The sequence below is a fragment of the Harpia harpyja genome, chromosome 24, assembly GCF_026419915.1.
Source record: "Harpia harpyja isolate bHarHar1 chromosome 24, bHarHar1 primary haplotype, whole genome shotgun sequence".
NCBI classification, from domain to species: Eukaryota; Metazoa; Chordata; class Aves; order Accipitriformes; family Accipitridae; genus Harpia; species Harpia harpyja.
This window is the reverse complement of record NC_068963.1, coordinates 430,435-448,659: the sequence shown is the minus strand read 5'-3', so window position 1 is coordinate 448,659 and position 18,225 is coordinate 430,435.

Genomic DNA, 18,225 nt, shown 5'->3' with positions numbered 1-18,225 from the left:
AAGCAGTGCCGCCGGCCCTGGCATGGTCCTGAGCCACCTCTTGACAGATGAGTCTTTAACCAGCAGGCCTAAAAAGAGGCAAAATTGCCCAGAATTCAGCTGTGCTCAAGGTTTTGCAGGCAGCGTGGTTTTTTGAGGTACCTGGTGGTGCCACTCCTGGGCAGCACTCAAGAAACAAGGGTGGCTGCCTGTACCTGCAGGCAGGTGGTGGAGTGTGTGCAGCGTGAGTGAGCGGTGGTTTGTGTGGCTGTTGAGTGGGTTTGGGCCTTAAATGTGTCCAACGTGGTACGCCTGGTTCCTTCTTCCTTGCAGGTGGTCTTTAGAGCTGAAACCGTATTTTTTAAAAGCAAAACCAACAAGCAAACAAACAAAAAAACAGCTGGGTAAGTTTCTTCCTCCCAGCTGGCCTTTTTTTCCCCAGTCCTGAACACTCTGCAAGGTGATGACTGTCACCAATATCAGGGCACAGGATCGGGCCCAAGGCAGGGCTTTTGCAGGCAGCACATTTCTTGAGGCTCCCGGTAATGCAGTTCCTGGGGAGTGCTCAAGAAATGGGGGCAGCTGCCCAGAACTGCTATTTTTGGGCCCTCCCCATCACTCTCTGTCCAGCCCCCTGCCCCCATTTTTTATTCCTCCCTCTCTATCTTTAGTCCATTCACTATTTTTTTCTTCCTCTTTCTTTCTCTGACTCCCTGCCTGTATTTTCTAATTCCTGGCTGTCTGTCCTAGAGCCAGTTGCTATTTTTTTCTCTCTCCACACCTCTCTGTCCTGCTCCCTGTATAAATAAGTAAGGAAAATTACAGCACGGCCACGTAGAGCGTGTGTGCGCAGGTGCAGGGCTGTGTACCTAGGAAGCCTCGTGTTGTAAGAGCTGCAAGGCACCAACGTGTTCTCTGCGGTGGAGGACAGTCGAGTGAGTGGAGCTACAGAAGAGGAAGGGAGGAAAGGACAGACAGATCAGGGAGAGAAGTGCCTGAACTCTAAATTTCGCCTGGCAGGGCAGAGAGCAGGAACTCCGGCGAGTCCTGGGCCCTTGGGGTCACGTCACCCCTCTTCTGTGTCCCAGTCCCTCCCTGCCCCGTCCCCTTTCCCTCTGTGTAAGTTTTTTTGCTCCCCGGTTGTCACGTCCCACCTGTGGGGAGGGGGGAAGAGACCGAGATTTGCAAAACCCCTCAGTGTGGATTAAGGTGAGATTACACTCAAGGTCCATACATAAACACCAACCTTGCTGGGAGAATTCTGTAGAACAAATATTCTGCAAACAGTGGCCCCCTCACAGGTGTATCTACCGAAGCTATGTGGCTCTATGGGAAACCAAGGTTCAGGCCTTGCCTTAACAACTTGAAGAGAAAGGGGGGTGGCGGGTGGAGAGAGCTCACCAGCCCCGGCTCCAGCGTCGCAACTGCCAACCGGGGAATTCGGTGTCGAGAGGGAGTGAGACAGGGGCTTTTTGCTCCTCTGTGCCCCTATTTCTGGGCCCCAGGCCCCGGCCTTCTGGAAGCTTCTCCCGCCCCGCTTCCAGGAGTGGCCGAGACCCCAGTCAGTCAGGAGAAGGGACGCCGGGCCCCTCCCCGCGGCGTCCATGTTGGGTCTCTCGGGGCGTTGTCCAGGCTCTCAGGACAGTCCCTTGGGGCTCGACCCTCACACCTGGACCTCTCCTCCTCTCTGGGACGGGGCTCTGCTCCCTGACCCCCCTCTCCCTCTTCTCCAAGGCTCTCTCTTCCTCTGTCACCCCACCTCTCCCTGCACTTGCCTCGTCTTGTCCCTCTTCCCTGCTCCCCGTCCCTCGTTTTTGCCGTCTCTCTCTGTCCTGCAGGCCGTCGCAGCCTTGCCCTCCTCCATCGCTTTGTCCTGATCGGCACCCCTCTCTGTTTTCCCATCCTCTCTCTGGCCTGTTCCCTGTCCTGAACCTGACCCCCCCCCCCCCCAGGACCCCCAAAATCCTCCCGGGCCCCTCCCATCCCCAGCACCCCCCCCAATGGGACCCCCATGTCCCCAGCACTGTCACAGCCCCCAGTGTCCTCATTCCCCGCCATGACGCAGGTCCCCTCCCCTCCCCCCATGACACAGTGTCCTCGTCCCCCCCAAAGGTCCTTGGGTCCCCTCCTGCCCCCCGACGGTGTCCCCCAGAACATGGTGTCCCCTGTGCCCCTCCCGCCATGGTGGCACTGTCCCCATGTCCCCACAGCCACAGTGTCCCCATGCTGGCATTGTCCGCAGGGCATGGTGTCCCCCATGTCCCAGTCCCCAGGGTGGTGTCCCCCATCTCCCCATCCCCAGGGTGGTGACCCCCATGTCCCAGTCCCCAGGGTGGCCCTGTCCCCCTGGCCCTGTCCCCGGGGTGTCCCCAGGTTGGCAGTGTCCCCATGTCCCCATCCCCAGGGTGGTGTCCCCCATCTCCCCATCCCCAAGGTGTCCCTTGCCCTGGGGTAGGGTGTCCCCAGGGTGTCCCCATGCCCAGGCTGTCCCCAGGGTGCCCCCCCGGGTGTCCCCATGGTGGCCCCCCCCGCTGTCCCCGTGTCCCCAGGTGTGGGAGATCAGCTTGCTCTTCACTCGGGGGGGTGGGCTCTTGGTGGCAGCACATGGCACTGGTGGCCCTGCAGGACGTGGGTGTGCGGGGGGGGGTGGTCCCATGGGTGCTGGGGGGAACTCGGGAGGGGTCCCATGGGTGCTGGAGGATGCCCACGTCTGCTCCCTGCATCCCACCGCGTCACCCTCAACCCCAAGGACCTGCAGCTGGCCCGGTGCCGGCAGGGGCTGGAGGTGGGGGGGGGTCTGAGGGACCCCCCCACCCACTGCAGGCACCCCAATAAATGGGTGTTGTTGAACTCCCCCCCCAGAGGGTGCCGCTGCTGCTAGGGTGGGTCTGGCAGGGGGGGCATGGGTGCTGGGGGGACATCGGGGGGTTCTGTGGGTGCTGGGGGGACCTCTGAGGGGGTGCTGTGGGTGCTGGGGGGGGACCATACGTGCCAGGAAGGGGGCCTGGGGTGGTGGCATAGGTGCTGAGCGGGTCCCATGGGGGCTGACCGGGTCCCATGGGAGCTGGAGGGGGGGTCCCCAGGGTGCTGGGGGGGTCCCACGGGTGCTGAGAGGGCTCTAGGAGGGTGTCATGGGTGCGGGGCGGGGTTGGGGCGCAGCACCCCTTGGGGGTGCAGTTTGGGGGGGATGGGGGTACTGAGAGGGTGATGGAGGGTGTGGCTCGGGGGCGTGGCTTCAAAGGGGTGTGGCTTCCCGGGTCCCCCCTCTAATATAGGCACTCCTCCGGGGTGTACCCACGTTGCCCCCCCCCTCCCAGGAATGGCAGTCGTGCTGCTGCTGCTGGTAAAGGGCGGGGGGGGGGCAGGAGCCGCACCTCCGCCGCCTCACCTGCCGGCACGGGCCGTCCTGCGCATGTGCCTGGGGGGGCAGTGAGTTTGGGGGGGCACCCCAAAACTGACACCCCCCCACCCGAACCCCCAAAACCTGCCCCTGGAACCCCCCCCCCAATCACAACTTACCCCTTGGGGACCCCCAGACCCTGACCCCCCCCAGGCACCCCCAAACCTGCCCTGGGACCCCCGACCCCCCCCCCCCCCCCATCCCCTCTAGGGACCCTGAAATCACCCTTAGAGCCCCTCCCATCCCCCTCGGGCACCCCAAAACCCTCTTAAGGAACCCCAATATCCTCTTAGGGCCTCTCAAAATTCCCTTAACAGTCCCCCAACATCCCCAATACCCCCTTAGAGACCCCCAAGGCTCCCTTAGTGCCCCACCCCAATATCCTCTCTAGGGACCCCAATACCATCTTGGGACCCTCAAACCCTCTTAGGGACCCCAAACCCCCTTAGGCTCCCCAAAACCCCCTTAGGACACCCAATGCCACCCATGGGGACTCCAAAACCCCCTTAAAGGACCCTTATATCTCCCCGAGACACCTCAATACCCTCTTAACGTCCCCTATATTCCTCTGGGCCACCCCAAAACCCCTTCAGGGTCCCCAAACCCCTGCTTAGGGCCCCCCAGTACCCCCCTGCAGACACCAACACTCCCCCCAAAGCTATGCTCTCACATGGGGAAGGGCCTGGACCTCTTAGGGATCCCCTCTATCCCCCTGGGACACGCCAAAACTCCCCTGGAGACCCCCAAAACCTGCCTGGGACCATCCCCCCCCAAGCCTCACTTAGGGCCCCCCAAAGCCCCCTTGGACCCCCTATATCCCCTAAGGACACCCCAAAACCCCCTTAAGGTACACCAGTACTCCCTTGGGGGTCTCCCAATACCCCCCTGTGCCCCCAAAACCCCCTTAAGGTACCCCAGTACTCCCTTGGGGGTCTCCCAATACCCCCCTGTGCCCCCAAAACCCCCTTCTGACACCCCCCCCGCAGGAGCTGTGTTCCCACGGCGGGCCCCTGTCACGACCTGGGCTGGACAGACCAGGGAGTCGTGTTGAATTCGGAATTCCCTCAGGCTAAATTAAGGTGACACTGAACTTGGGAGGTATAACAGGAGGTGGTGGGCTTTCTCACAACAGGAGCTGGCGTGGAGCTACCTCAGGGACCCGTGTCCCCTGTGGTGACCATGTCCATCACTTCAGGGCAGAAGGAGATCCCCCCCGTTGGGTCAGGAGGTTCGGAGCAGACCCCCTTGCTTTCTAGGCTCCTTCTCAGAGAGGAGCCTGGGGGCAGCTGAATCCACTCCTAGTCCCAGGCTTGGTCAGCGGTTTGTGCCTAAAGGGATGAGGCATAGGGATTGTGGGAAAGCAAAAAGACAGAGAGAACAAGACAGAGAGAGAAAAAGGAAGAGAAAGATGTCACCGGTCCTGGGTCCAGCGTTGGGCCAGTCAGCCGAGGGCTCCAGTCCCGGTGGGCTTGCGCACGACGTGGGGCTTCAGTTTGTGTGCTCATCCTTGGCCCTCCTTCGGGCGGGCGCTTGAACTCATGAGGTCTCCTGATCAGTTTGTGAGCTTTTGGGAGTGGGGGTCGTTTGGGGAATAAGCTCCCCCTCCCTGCAGACGGGGTCTTTGGCCATGCAGGGTGAGCTGTGCTGCTCAGTGTGCCGGAACAGCACATCAGAACAGGGAGCTGTGCACCCTCCTGCACCCCCCCTCCTGTTGCTGATGGGTGCTGATCCGCTTCTTTTGCCCTGGGGTTCCTTGTTATGCGGAGTCGGTCAGTTGAGCAGAACTTGCCCCACCGCAGTGTTTGAGACATCAACTCTTTCAGTCTCTCATAGGCCCCCCTGGGCCCCTTTGAGGTTTTCCCCTTCTACACCTGCAGCACCACCGGTCACCTCCTCTTCAGGGAGCTGGTAGGGGACCCAGGAGTCGGGGAGGGGCCCCAAGCATGCATCACTTGTATATTCCAATCCTATTATTATTATTATTATTATTGTCATTTTAGTGTTGTTATTACTATCATTATTAGTTTCTTGCTTTCTGTCCTATTGAAGTGTTCTTATCTCAGCCCATGAGTTTGACTTTTTTTCCCCCAATTCTCTTATGGAGATGGGTGTTCTATATGGGGTTGGGGAGGCTGTATGGGGTTGGGAGGGGCAGTCATGGGGGTATTATGGGGCTGGGATGATCTATATAGGTGCGTGGGGGGGGTGGTTTAAGGTCTATATGGCCCCGGGGGGGGTTATATGGTCTGTATGGGGCTGGGGAGTCCACAGGACTGCAGGCAGGGGCTGCCTGGGGCTGCCTGCTTCCTCTGTGCTGAGACGTCTGGGGCTGCCTGCACCCCTGGACACCCTGGTCCACTACCCGGACACCTGGGGCTGCCTGCTGCCTGCACGTCCAGATGAACGGGTCCTCCTGCTGCCTGCATCCCCGGACGCCTGGGTCCTCCCCCGCAGGCCTGGGTTCGTAGATGTTGATCTGGATTACGTTGCTGTGGAGAAAAACTGGTGTCTATGAAACATCCATTTAATAGAATGTTGAAACTAGCTGGATGCTTTTGGCAATGACCGCATATAAAAACAAAACCATGAGTGGCTGATCTGAATGCTAGGTGCTTGAAGGTCCACATCATTTACAGCCTCTCCCTTAGACCCTGCTTGGATCTGGACTAGTGTGAAATAAAAACATTGGAACAAATACTACTTTAAAAAAATCAGCTGGCTTCAATAATTTGAAGTTCTAGTTCTGCATAAGGTTGATATTACAATTTGTATGTTAAAAGGACACAGTCAACTGGAAGAAACTGCAGGTTGTGCTTACTGTAGTTAAATCACTTAATATGAAGAAGTTAGTAGAGGGGGAAACATGCAGTGTGGACTGCCGAGGGATTATAAAAAGCTTGCTTCCCTTTAATGCTTCTGTGTCGGAAGCTGCATTTCAGCAAGCAAAAACAACTTCCCTGACTCTTAAGTTGTGTGTCCCTTTAATGCTGCAAAATGTAAAGAAGGATACTTGCATGCATCTTTCTCAATTAAATGTACAGTGGATGTCTTCTTCAAATAGGCTGGAGCTTAAAAAACACCTTAAAAATACTGGATCATGTAATGTTGTCTACATATAGCTTCAGTCCACTTGGAAGACAATTGGATTGGTTACGCAAGTCTTTCTGTAAGGTACAAACAGAGCCTAAGGTTTTCAGTGCCCAAGAATGCTCTTGTCAAGTAGGTTAACACGCACACAAACACCATGTAATAATGGTGTAAGGGGTCCCCAGAACATTTTCAGGACAACGGTATTTTCTATAAGCAGCTGTTTTCATGCAACCTCAGGTAGTGTTGTGCTGCTCTTTACAGGACTGGGTGAGCGGTGTTGTCTTTGGCTGTGTGGGCTTAAACGTGTTTCTAATGGGTGTGTCAAATAATTGCCTGTTAAACAGACTGCCAATCTGGCTGAAGCCAGTGCTTCTGAAGAAGGTAAAATAAAAGCTATGATGATCCAGTCCTGCCATGAATATGATCCAATCAAGTAAGTGTTGATAATGTCAAATCTGTTCTGCTGGGTGCAAATGAGTGCTGTTTCTGCAAGGCGATCCCAAAAGCTGAACACGGATTAAAGCTCTTCCTGGAGGGACCTGTGGGCAGGCAGGCCAGCCGGCAGAGCTGTCCAAGTCTCTGGAAGGTCTCTCTGAGCTCTTCCTGGCCAGAGGCAGCTCTGGGAGGAGGGACAGGGTGGGCTGCTGGTGCCCTTTGTGCAGCTTGGTCCCTGCTGCGGGAAGTTTTGATGCTTCCTGGATTCCTGGATTCCTCTCCGGCACTGCCGCAGTCAGATGCCATGCTCCTCCCTCATCCAGGTCGACAATCTGCCCCCGTCACCATCTCAGCACCCCCGAGTGATTGCCTGATGTGCATCTCCGCGGTGCTGAAACCCTCCTCCTCCCTGCTGAGCGGTCACACTCGGTGGTGTCCACAAACCGGCCGCAGAGGTCATAGCCCCGATGTGGGGATCTGCTCCGCTCTCTCTGCCACAGCTGAGCGTGCTCCCGAGCAGCCCTGGGTGTGGGAGCCCGCTTGCAGCTGGCATTGGAGGGCCCTGCAGCTGCATCATCCCTTGGGGCTCTGTCATGATGTGGAGGACTTGCTCTCCACCTCCCCTTCCTCCTCGCTGAGCGGTGGTAGTCTTTGGTCTCCAAAAACCGGCTGTGGAGAGCGTAGCCCTGCCGCAGGGATCTGCTCTGCTTCTGTATTGGCAGGGTTTGCTCCCGAGCAGCGCTGGGTGCAGGACCTGACTGGGAGATACCGTTGGAGGGGTCTGGAGCAGCATCATCCCTGGGAGTGTGATCACGACCTGGAGGACTAGTTCTCCTCCTCCTCCTCCTCCCTGTTGAGTGGTCGTAGTCTGTGGTGTCCACCAACCAGCTGCGGACATCTCTTCCCCACTGCGGGGATCTGCTCTGGGCCCTCTCCCTGGCACCGTTCCTCTGGCAGCGGGAAGAAGGGCTGAATCCCTGCTCCTCTTTGTTGCTGTCTTCTTGCACAGCGTGCAGAGGGGCAAATGGTGGAGAGCGGACCGGGCACGCAGCTTTCCTTCTGGACACCAGCCTTAGGCAGCCGCAGAAGAAGCGATGCAAGCAGGAGCCCACGTAGGAGGCGATGCTGAGCCTGCCTGGCCAGCCTGCAGATGCCTCCCGTGCACCTGCCCGGCTTAGCTGGCTGGTGCTGGCTGGTGCAGAGGAGCTGCTGTCCTCTGGAGAGTCCTCCATGCCCACCGCCGTGTCCTGCAAAGAGAGCTGTGCAAAGGTCCTGCCCTTTCCTCCGGAAAGGACCTGAACAGTGGGGAAACCCCAGAAGCTGTGGGAGGGGACAGCTAAGGGCCTCCCAAAGGCTCTCCTGGAGGGCTGCAAAGGCAGAAGGGCCAAAGGCAGACAAATGGGGTGGATCGAGGTGGGACGCTTTGAGAGGGAGCAGCCTTGCGGCTGTGAAGAAAGCTGCAGCGTGGGTGGGAGAAGAGAGCAATGCCAAGATCCTAGAAAGAAATCTGCTGCCCAGCTGGTGCCCTGAGCCACCTCCCCAGAGTTACCTCTAGGTCCCTCCCTTCCCTCCATCTAGAGCTATAGATCCCCCCAAACCCTATAAATTCCCCATTCCCCCCCAGTCCTATAGATCCCCCCAGCCCCTATAGATCACTCCCTTTCCCCCCTGGACCCTGTAGATATCACCCCCCCAACCTTATAGTTCCCTCCTTTCACTGAACCCAGCCCCTGTCGATTCCCCTGACCCCCAGACCCCCCCACGCCCTCCTGCTCCAGGCCCTAAAGATCTCTCCTGGAAGTTACATACACCTCCCCCCCCCCCCCCCCAGGACCCTGTGGATCCCTGCCTCCCCCCAAGTCTGGACCATATAGATCCCCTGGACTGCCTGGATCCCTCTGTTATTCCCTGCCCTGGGCCAGATAGATCCCTCTGGACCCTATAGATCCCCCTGTCACTCCCCTGGCCCTATAGATAATTCCCCCCCCCCCCAGGCCCTATAGATACCCCAAAACCTTACAGCTCCTTCCCTTCCCCCAAATGTGGCCCATATAGATTCCCCAGACCCCATGGGTCCCTCCACCCTCAGCCCCCCCAGGCCCTATAGATCCCCCCTTTCCCCGCTCCCCCACACCCTATGGATCTCTCCTAGGCCCTATAGACCCCCCCTGAACCCTATAGACCCTTCCCTGACCCTCCCCGGACCCTAGAGATCCCTCCCTACTCCCTGCCTGGACCCTATAGATATCCCCCCCCACCACGCTCTGTTTACCCCCCTGGGTCCCCATGTTCCCCCTCTGGTTTGGCAGCCCCTGACTCTGTCCCCCTGTCCCCCCCCATCCCCACCCGTCCCCCCAGGGCGCCGGCCGGGCCAGCGGGCGCTGCAGGAGATCCGCAAGTACCCGAGCAGCACCCGCCTCCTGCTGCGCCCCGGGCCCTTCGCCCGCCTGGTGAGAGCGGGGACCCCGAACCCCCTGGGGCCCCCCCAAACCCTCTGGGACCCCTCCAACCCCTCATGGGTGCTGGGGGGGACATCTGGCGAGGTCCTCTGGGTGCTGGGGGGGTCCCACGGGTGCAAGGAAGGGGGCCAGGGGTGGTGCCATGGGTGCTGGAGGGAGCTGGAGGGGGGTCCCCAGGGTGCTGGGGGGGGTCCCACGGGTGCTGAGAGGGCTCTAGGAGGGTCCCATGGGTGCGGGGCGGGGGTTGGGGCACCCTTCCCTTGGGGGTGTGGTTGGGGGGGCATGGGGGTACTGAGGGTGTGATGGAGGGTGTGGCTCGGGGGTGTGACTTTGGGTGGGTGTGGCTTTAAGTGGGGTGTGGCTTCTCAGGTCCCCCCTCTAATATAGGCACTCCTCCGGGGTGGCCCCCCCTCGGCCCCCCAGGGAATGTCAGTCGTGCTGCTGCTGCTGGTAAGGGGCAGGGGGCGGGGGCCCCCCCGCCAGCACAGGCTGTCCTGCGCATGTGCCTGGGGGGGGCAGTGAGTTTGGGGGAGCACCCCAAAACTGACATCCCCCACCCGAACCCCCAAATCTGCCCATGGAACCCCCCCCCAAACCGCAACTTACCCCTTGGGGACCCCCAGACCCTGACCCCCCACAGGCACCCCCAAACCTGCCCTGGGACCCCGACCCCCCCCCCCATCCATTATCCCCTTAGGGACCCTGAAATCACCCTTAGAGCCCCTCCCATCCCCCTCGGGCACCACAAAACCCTCTTAAGGAACCCCAATATCCCCTCAGGACCCCCCAACATTCCCTTGGAGTCCCCCAATATCCCCAATACCCCCTTAGGGACCCCCAAAGCTCCCTTAGTGCCCCACCCTAGCACACCCCAATATCCTCTCTAGGGACCCCAATACCATCTTGGGACCCTCAAACCCTCTTAGGGACCCCAAACCCCCTTAGGCTCCCCAAAACCCCCTTAGGACACCCAATGCCACCCATGGGGACTCCAAAACCCCCTTAAAAGACCCTTATATCTCCCTGGGACACCCTAGTACTCTTAACGTCCCCTATATTCCTCTAGGCCACCCCAAAACCCCTTCAGGGTCCCCAAACCCCTGCTTAGGGCCCCCCAGTACCCCCCTGCAGACACCAACACTCCCCCCAAAGCTATGCTCTCACATAGGAGGGGCCCCTGGACCCCTTAGGGATCCCCTCTATCCCCTGGGACACCCAAAAACTCCCTTGCACACCCCCAAAACCTGCCTGGGACCATCCCCCCAAACCTCACTTAGGGCCCCCCAAAGCCCCCTTGGCCCCCCCCCAGAACCCCCTATATCCCCTTAGGATACCCCAAAACCCCCTTAAGGGACCCTACTGATGCCTTGAATAAAGGCTGGAGTTGAAAGACTCCATCGTATTTCGTAGCGCTTAATTTGTGCTTGCTTGAGCAACTTTGAAACTTTTGGTATGTGAGAAAACCTTGAGGTTTGTTAACAGTGTGCACAAATAGGTAGGAAGCCTTAAGTTCTGCTGAGCTTTGTGATTAAAACTTGCAAGGACCAGCTAACGGGGAAGAAGAGACGAACCACCTGAGATGACCCACACTGCGCATGCCTTAAGGGAAAGTTCAATTAGCGGACACCAAGCAAATGACCACCAGAGGGTTTCGAAGACCCCAAAAGACCACCGACCCATTTAATAGTGCATGCCCAAAAGGGCGGACACTATGTAAATAATTTCTGGGAAATAACATGAATTTGTATGACAATTCCAGGAAATAAAATGAAAATATATATATATATTAGAACAATATAATCTTTGCTTGCTGTAGGTAGCAGTATGCACGTTAGAAGAAACTATCCCCCGTGCATCCAGCGCTGCAATAAAGAATGCCTGCTTTCTAAAACTCCAAAACTGAGTCTTACAGAATTTCTTTGACTGGCTTTTTATGGTAACACTAGTACCCCCTTGGGGTCCCTCAATACCCCACTGGGGACCCGAAAACCCCCTTCTGACATGCCCCTCCCAGGAGCTGCGTTCCCACGGGGGGCCCCCCTGGACCCCTTTGAGGTTTTCCCCTTCTATACCATCGGGCACCTCCTCTTTGGGGAGCTGGTAGGGGACCCAGGCGTCTGGGGGGGACCCAGGAGTTCGGGGCTGTGTCTTTGGGTGGGGGGGACTGGTTGGGTTCTGGGGGGACCCAGGCATCCGGGCCCCCCCAGGTGTCCCCCGAGGTGGAGGTCCAGGCCTTCACCCGCTGCGTGGTGGAGCTGCTGGAGGTGTGGGGCAGGGCCAGCGTCCGGGCCCTCGACCTGCTCTCAGTGCTGTGGGCGAGCGCAGCCGTGGGGCCAGGCCCTATAGGGGCTATATGGCCCTGGGCGGGGGGGAGCTATATGGAGCTTGGGGGTGTTCTGTGGGGCTGGGGGTGAGGATGTGGGGCTGGGAAGGGGGGTTATAGGGTCTATATAGGGCTGGGAGGGTGGGGCTGGGGAGAGGGTTTCTAGGGTCTATATGGGCCTTGGAGGGGTCTATATGGGAGACAGGGAGGAGCCAAGGAGAGTTTACACTAAGTCAAGGATTTTCCAGCTTCTCCTGCCCAGCCAGCAAGAAGGCTGGAGGGGCACAAGGAGTTGGGAGGGGACACAGCCAGGGCAGCTGACGCAAACTGGCCAAGGGGGTATTCCATACCCTATGATGTGATGCCCAGTATATAATCTGGGGGGAGTGGAGGTGGGGGGAATCACCGCTCGGGGACTAACTGGGCATCGGTCAGCAGGTGGTAAGCAATTGCATTGTGCATCACTTGTATATTCCAATCCTTTTATTATTACTATTGTCATTTTAGTATTGTTATTACTATCATGGTTAGTTTCTTCCTTTCTGTCCTATTAAACTGTTCTTATCTCAACCCAACCCACGAGTTTGACTTTTTTTCCCCCAATTCTCTCCCCTGTCCCACTGCGTGTGGAGGAAGTGAGCGAGCGGCTGCGTGGTGCTGAGTTGCCGGCTGGGGTTAAACTCTGACAAAGGTGTGGGAGGGGCTGAGGGTAGAGGGTCTCTATGCAGATGGGTGTTCTATAAGGGGTTGGGGGGGCTGTATGGGGTTTGGAGGGGCGGTTGTGGGGGTTTTGTGGGGCTGCGATGATCTATATCGGGGTGTGGGGGGTGTTTTAGGGTCTATATGGCCCCGGGGGGGGGTGTTATATGGTCTATATGGGGCTGGGGGAGTCTATAGAACTGTGGGGAGGGTCTATAGGGATGGGGAGGGTGGCCTATAGGGTCTATACGGCCTGAGGGGGAGAGGAACTATGGGCTTTATATGGGGCTGAGGGGACTTATAGGGTCGGGGGGGGGCATCTACCCCTGGACACCCTGGTCCACTACCTGGACACCTGGGGCTGCCTGCATGTCCAGATGACTGGGTCCTCCTGTGACAGGGGGATCTATAGGGTCCAGAGGGATCTATATGGCCCAGGGCAGGGAATACAGAGGGATCCAGGCAGTCCAGGAGATCTAGATGGTTCAGGCTTGGGGGGAAGCAGGGATCCATAGGGTCCTGGGGGGTGTGTGTGTATATAGCTTCCAGGAGAAATCTTTAGGGCCTGGAGGGGGAGTGGGATCCATGGGGTCTGTGGTCTATAGGGGCTGTGTTCAGTGAAAGGAGGGAACGATAAGGTTGGGGGGGCGGAATCTACAGGGTCCAGGGGGGGAAAGGCAGTGATCTATAGGGTCTGGGGGGATCGGTACGGACAAGGGGAGGGAGAAATCTATAGGGTCGGGTTCTACTGGGTCAGGGAAGGGTCTATAGCGTCCGGGGGGGGGCGGCAGGGATCCATAGGGTGGGGTTCTCCCCCCACTCCTTGTGGGGCAGCGGGGTCCGTCGGGGCGATGGCGGGGGGCGGGGGGCTTGGGGCGGGGCATGGCAAGGCCACGCCCACTGCGGGGAGGGGGGGAGGAACCCGGGTGTTCGGGGGGGTCACGGGGGGGGGAAACCCAAAAGTTCGGGTCCCACCCTACGTCACACACACCCCCCGGCTCCCCCTTCCTGACCTCACAGCCCCGCTAGGGCATCAGACCCCCCAACGTGACGTCACACCCGAACCCCCCCAACCTGCGGCCGCCGCCGCTCGGATTCAAACCTCCCGCCGCGTCGCCCCCGTCGTGACGTCATTTTTGCTCGCCCGCCCGCCCGCCGTCCGACCAATAGGCGCCCGCGCGGCCGCTCTGCGCTCCCGGAGGCCGCGTCTCGATGGTGCCCTGGAGGTGCAGAGCGGGAGCGGGAGGGGGGGAGAAGCCGCGAGGTCTCATTAGCATAAATGTGCATCGCTCCTCCCCCAGCCGCAGGGCACCCCGGGGGACCCAGGCGTCCGGGCGAGCAGCTCAGCATTTACTGACCGGGGGAGGGGGCCAGGGCTGCGGCCCAGTTTCTCCCAGTATGATCCCAGTTGCCCCTAGTGCGGTACCTGTTGCCCCCAGCATGGTCTGAGTCACTCCCAGTTTGATTCCAGTCGCTCCCACTATGATCCCAGTTCCCCGAGTGTGCTCTGACTCACTCCCCATCACTCATAGTATGATCCCAGTTGCCCCCAGAATGCTCTGACTCACTCCCTGTCACTCAGTATGATTCCAGTCACTGCCAGTACGATCCTAGTTGCTCTCACCGTAGTCCCAGGTGCTCCCAGTATATCCCCATTGCCCCCAGTGTGCTCCTAGACACACCAAGTTGCCGCCAGCATGATCCCAGCTCCTCCCAGTGTGGTTCCAGTCACTCCCAGTTGCTCCCAGCACGATCCCAGTTCCTCCCAGCATGCTCCCGGTTGCTCCTAGTCACTCCCAGTCACTCCCAACGTCATCCCAGTTGCCCCCAGCACGGGCCCAATCGCTCCCACTGCGGCCGGAGATCCAAGAAGGCTGACGCCCGCAGGGAGGGAGAAGCGGCTCCCCAAAGGGACCCCCCCCGCGCCCAGCCACCCGCTTCCCGAAGGCTCCGGAAGCACAAACCGGCCCGCGCGCCGCGCGCCCCCCACCCCCGGCCGGCCTGGCGAGTCCCAGGGGCGAGGAGGTGACACAAGGGCACCCAGGGAGCGGGACCCTTCGGCCGGCGGGCCCGAGGCCGGACGCAGGGCCGGTGACATCTGTCTCTCCTCTCGCTCCGCTTTTTTTTCCCCCGGGGATCCCGCCACCTCATCCCTTCGGACGCAAACCGCTGAGCGGAGCCTGCTCCCGGGCTCCTCTGGGAGAAGGAGCCGAGAAAGCGAGGGGGTCCGCTCCCCCGGGACCCGGTGACCCTCGCCGCCTTTTCTCCCCGGAATCGGGGGACACGGCGACCTCGGGTGACGCGGGTCCTGCCAGCTCCTGTCGGGAGAAACCCTGCCGCCGACGGTTCCACCTCCCGAGCTCGGGCTGCTGCCGCCGGGAAGAAAGCGTTTCGCCGACCCTCGGCTGTCGGCTTCACCCGGATCCAGCCCGAGGGAATTCCGAACTCGGCGCGACTCCCTGGTCTCTCCAGCCCGGGTCGTGACACCCCCCGGCCCCTGGGACCCACCGTGACCCCCAACCCCTGCCGCCCCCTGACCCCTCCACCCCTTTGGCACCCCTAGACGGCCGTGACCCCCCCTCAGCCCCCCACCCCATGACCCTCTGACCCCCGTCACCCCCATGTCCCCCAGCATTTGGGGGGCTGGGGGGGGCAATTGGAAGGGGGATGCCGGGGCGGTTGCCATGGCGGGGGGGGCACAGATGCCGTGCCGGCTGAGCGGGTGGGTGCAGGCGGCGGCGCGGGGGCTGCGGGGGCAGCCGGGGCCCGGCGGTGTTGCCAAAATCCGGAATAAAACTCCTTAACAGCAATGAGAAGGTAAGAAGCGGGCACTCCTTTACTGCAGCGCTGGGCACACGGGGGATCGCTCCACCTATCGTGTGCACCTGTCTAGTCCAACCGTGCAGGTTAAATACACACCTGTTATACATAGTCACTAAATTTCTGAAAAATGTTATACATAAGCATTAACTTTCCGATAAATCATTAGCATATGTAAATGTCTCTTCGCGCAGGCGCAGTGAAGGTCTCTGGTGGTCTTCAGAAGCCCTCTGGTGGTCTTTCATAGTCTTCCTCACTTGTCCGCTTCTTGACCTCTCTTGGGTGATTCTGCGCGGTACGATTCTCACCATCATCTATATTCGTTTACATAAAAATGCATACTATGTCTATTCTTAAATATAACCTTTCTAATAATTGGTCCTTCGGTCACACCATCTTATTAATATTCCTATGTTAAAACAATCATTGGTTAATCTCACTTAACTCTACTGATTAGAATCCTCGATAATTAGATCGAGGTGGGAAGGGTAAGGGGTTTCTAAGCAGCAAACTGGTGTCCGTAACGGTTTCCTTAGTTTCCTAAAACAAAACACTACAAATCAACACATCTTTGTCAAAGTTTCTGTGGTTAACTGATTTTAGACAATACTTGAATTCTTATGGTTACACATAGTACATTTTCTAAAGTTCCTATGACTCCATTTCAAACTTGATGCTCCCATACCTATGCTTCACAATTTTCTACTTCTTAATCAAACCAAACTCTTTTATGGGATTAAAGTTTGATTTCTTTACCGGAATATTTGCAACAGCGGGACCTGGCCGACGGCCGGGAGCTGCTGCGGGAGGCCAGGAACGCTGGATGGGGGAGGGCACCCCCCTCCAGCACCCCAAAACCCCCATCGCCCCCCAACCCTCCCTGACACCCCGGTGACGCCGGGTTCCCCTCAGCTGTTCCCCAGCCTGGCGGCCCTGGGGCGGGTGGGGGGGGGACGGTCCTGTCTGTCACCTCCTGGACAAGGAGCTGCAGGTGAAGGGAGGGGGGGGACACCCAACTGGGAGGGACTGGGGGGGGGATTGGGAACCCCAAACTGGGAGACCGGGAGCCCAAACTGGGAGGGGGGACGCCAAACTGGGAGACTGGGAATCCAGACTGGGAGCGGAGAACCCAAACTGGGAGGAGAGACCTTAAACCGGAAGACTGGCAACACAACCTAGGGGACAAGACCCTGAACTGGGAGGAGGGACTCCAAACTGGGAGAAGGACTCTCAAGCTGGTTGGAGGAGCCCCAAAACTGGGAGAAGGGACCCCATACTGGGAGGCTGACCCCAAACTGAGGAGAAGACCCCCCAAACTGGGAGAAGGCCCCCCAAACTGGGAGAAATTGCTCCCAAACTGGGAGAAGGACCCCTCGCCTGGGAGAAGAACCCCCCAAACTGGGAGGAGGCCCCCCAAACTGGGAGGCTGACCTCCACCCTGGTGGCAGGTGGTGCTGGAGGTGCTGGTGGGGCAGGCGGCCCAGCTCTGCCCACAGGTGGTGGGGGTGGCCGAGGGGTGCTGGTGGAGGGGGTGCAGGGGGAGGCTGCCCAGTGCCTCCTACCCCCCCCGGGCTGGCCCGTGGGGCACTGCTGGAGCAGGCGGGGCAGCACATCCACCACCAGCTGGCGTGAGTGCGGGGACTGGGGGGCACTGGGAGGGACTGGGAGGGTGATTGGGAGGACTAGGAGGGCACTGAAGGGCACTGGGAGGGGCTTGGAGAGTGATTGGGAGGGCACTGGGGTGGGACTGGGAGGGAACAGGGGTCATGGGGGAGCACTAGGACAGACTGGGAGGTACTGGGATGGGACTGGGGGGCACTGGGATGAAGTGGAGGGGAGGCTGGGAGAGGAGTGGTCCATACTGGTCCATACTGGGAGCACAGGTGCCGCCGGGTGGGCAGGGAGGTGACGCTGGCAGTGGTGACCTTCCTGACCAACGCGGTGGTGGAGGAGCTGCTGCAGGAGCTGTGCCGCATCCACTGAAACCTGGTCAGCACCCCAAAACCGGGGGGGGACCCCAAAACCCACCCAGGATTCCCAAAACCCTATGGTGAGACCCCAAAAGCTCTCCAGGACCCCAAAATCCCTTCATGGGACCCCAAATCCCCCCTTGTGGGACCCCAAAAGCTCTCCAGGACCTCAAAAGCCCCTGGTGGGACCCCAAATCTCCCCCCCCGACCCCCAAATCCCCCGTGGGGACCCCAAAATCCCCCGTGGGGATCCCCAAACCCTCCCAGGACCTTAAAAAACTCCTTGGTGGGACCCCAAATCCCCCCAGACCCCCAAAAGCTCTTGATGGGATCCTGAAACTCCCCAAAACCCACCCCAAAACCCTTTGGTGGGACCCCCAAAACCCCCAGGGCCCCCCAAATCCCCTGATGGGACACCCAAGCTCCCCCAAGGCCCCCCCGACCCCTCAGGTCCCCCCCAAACCTCCCCAGGCCCAGCACATGGATGGGACCCCAGAGGAATCGGGGGTTGTCCCACCACCACCACAGGGAGACCCCCTCAACAGCACTAGCGAGGAGCTGGGCACTGCCATCAAGGGGGGGGCACCCCAAAATGGGGGGGACCCCAAAATAGGGGGGTGACCCCCCAAAAGGGGGCAAGGTTTGGGGGGTGATAAGGAACTTGGGGGGGTCTCCTATTTGAGGGGGGGGGATTGGGGGGTTCTCATGGGGATTTGGGGGATGCATGAGGGTTTGGGGTGAAACCAGGAGGTTTTGGGGTCCTCTAGAGATTTGGGGGTGTCCTGAGGACTTGAAGGGAGGGATTTGGGGGGGTCCTATGGGGTTTGGGGTGTCCCTGGGTATTTTGGGGGTCCCTGGGGCTTTGGGGTCAGACACTGGTGGGTGTTTTGGGGTGCATCACCCCCCAGCACACGCTGGCCCTGCAGCCCCCCCGGGACTCACCCTTCCCCCCCAGCAGCCCCGAGGGGGCCCCGCCCCACTGCCCCTGCACCTGGCCCCGCCCCCCACCCCTTTCTGCTCTGGATACGCCCACCTCCTGCCCCCTCTGCA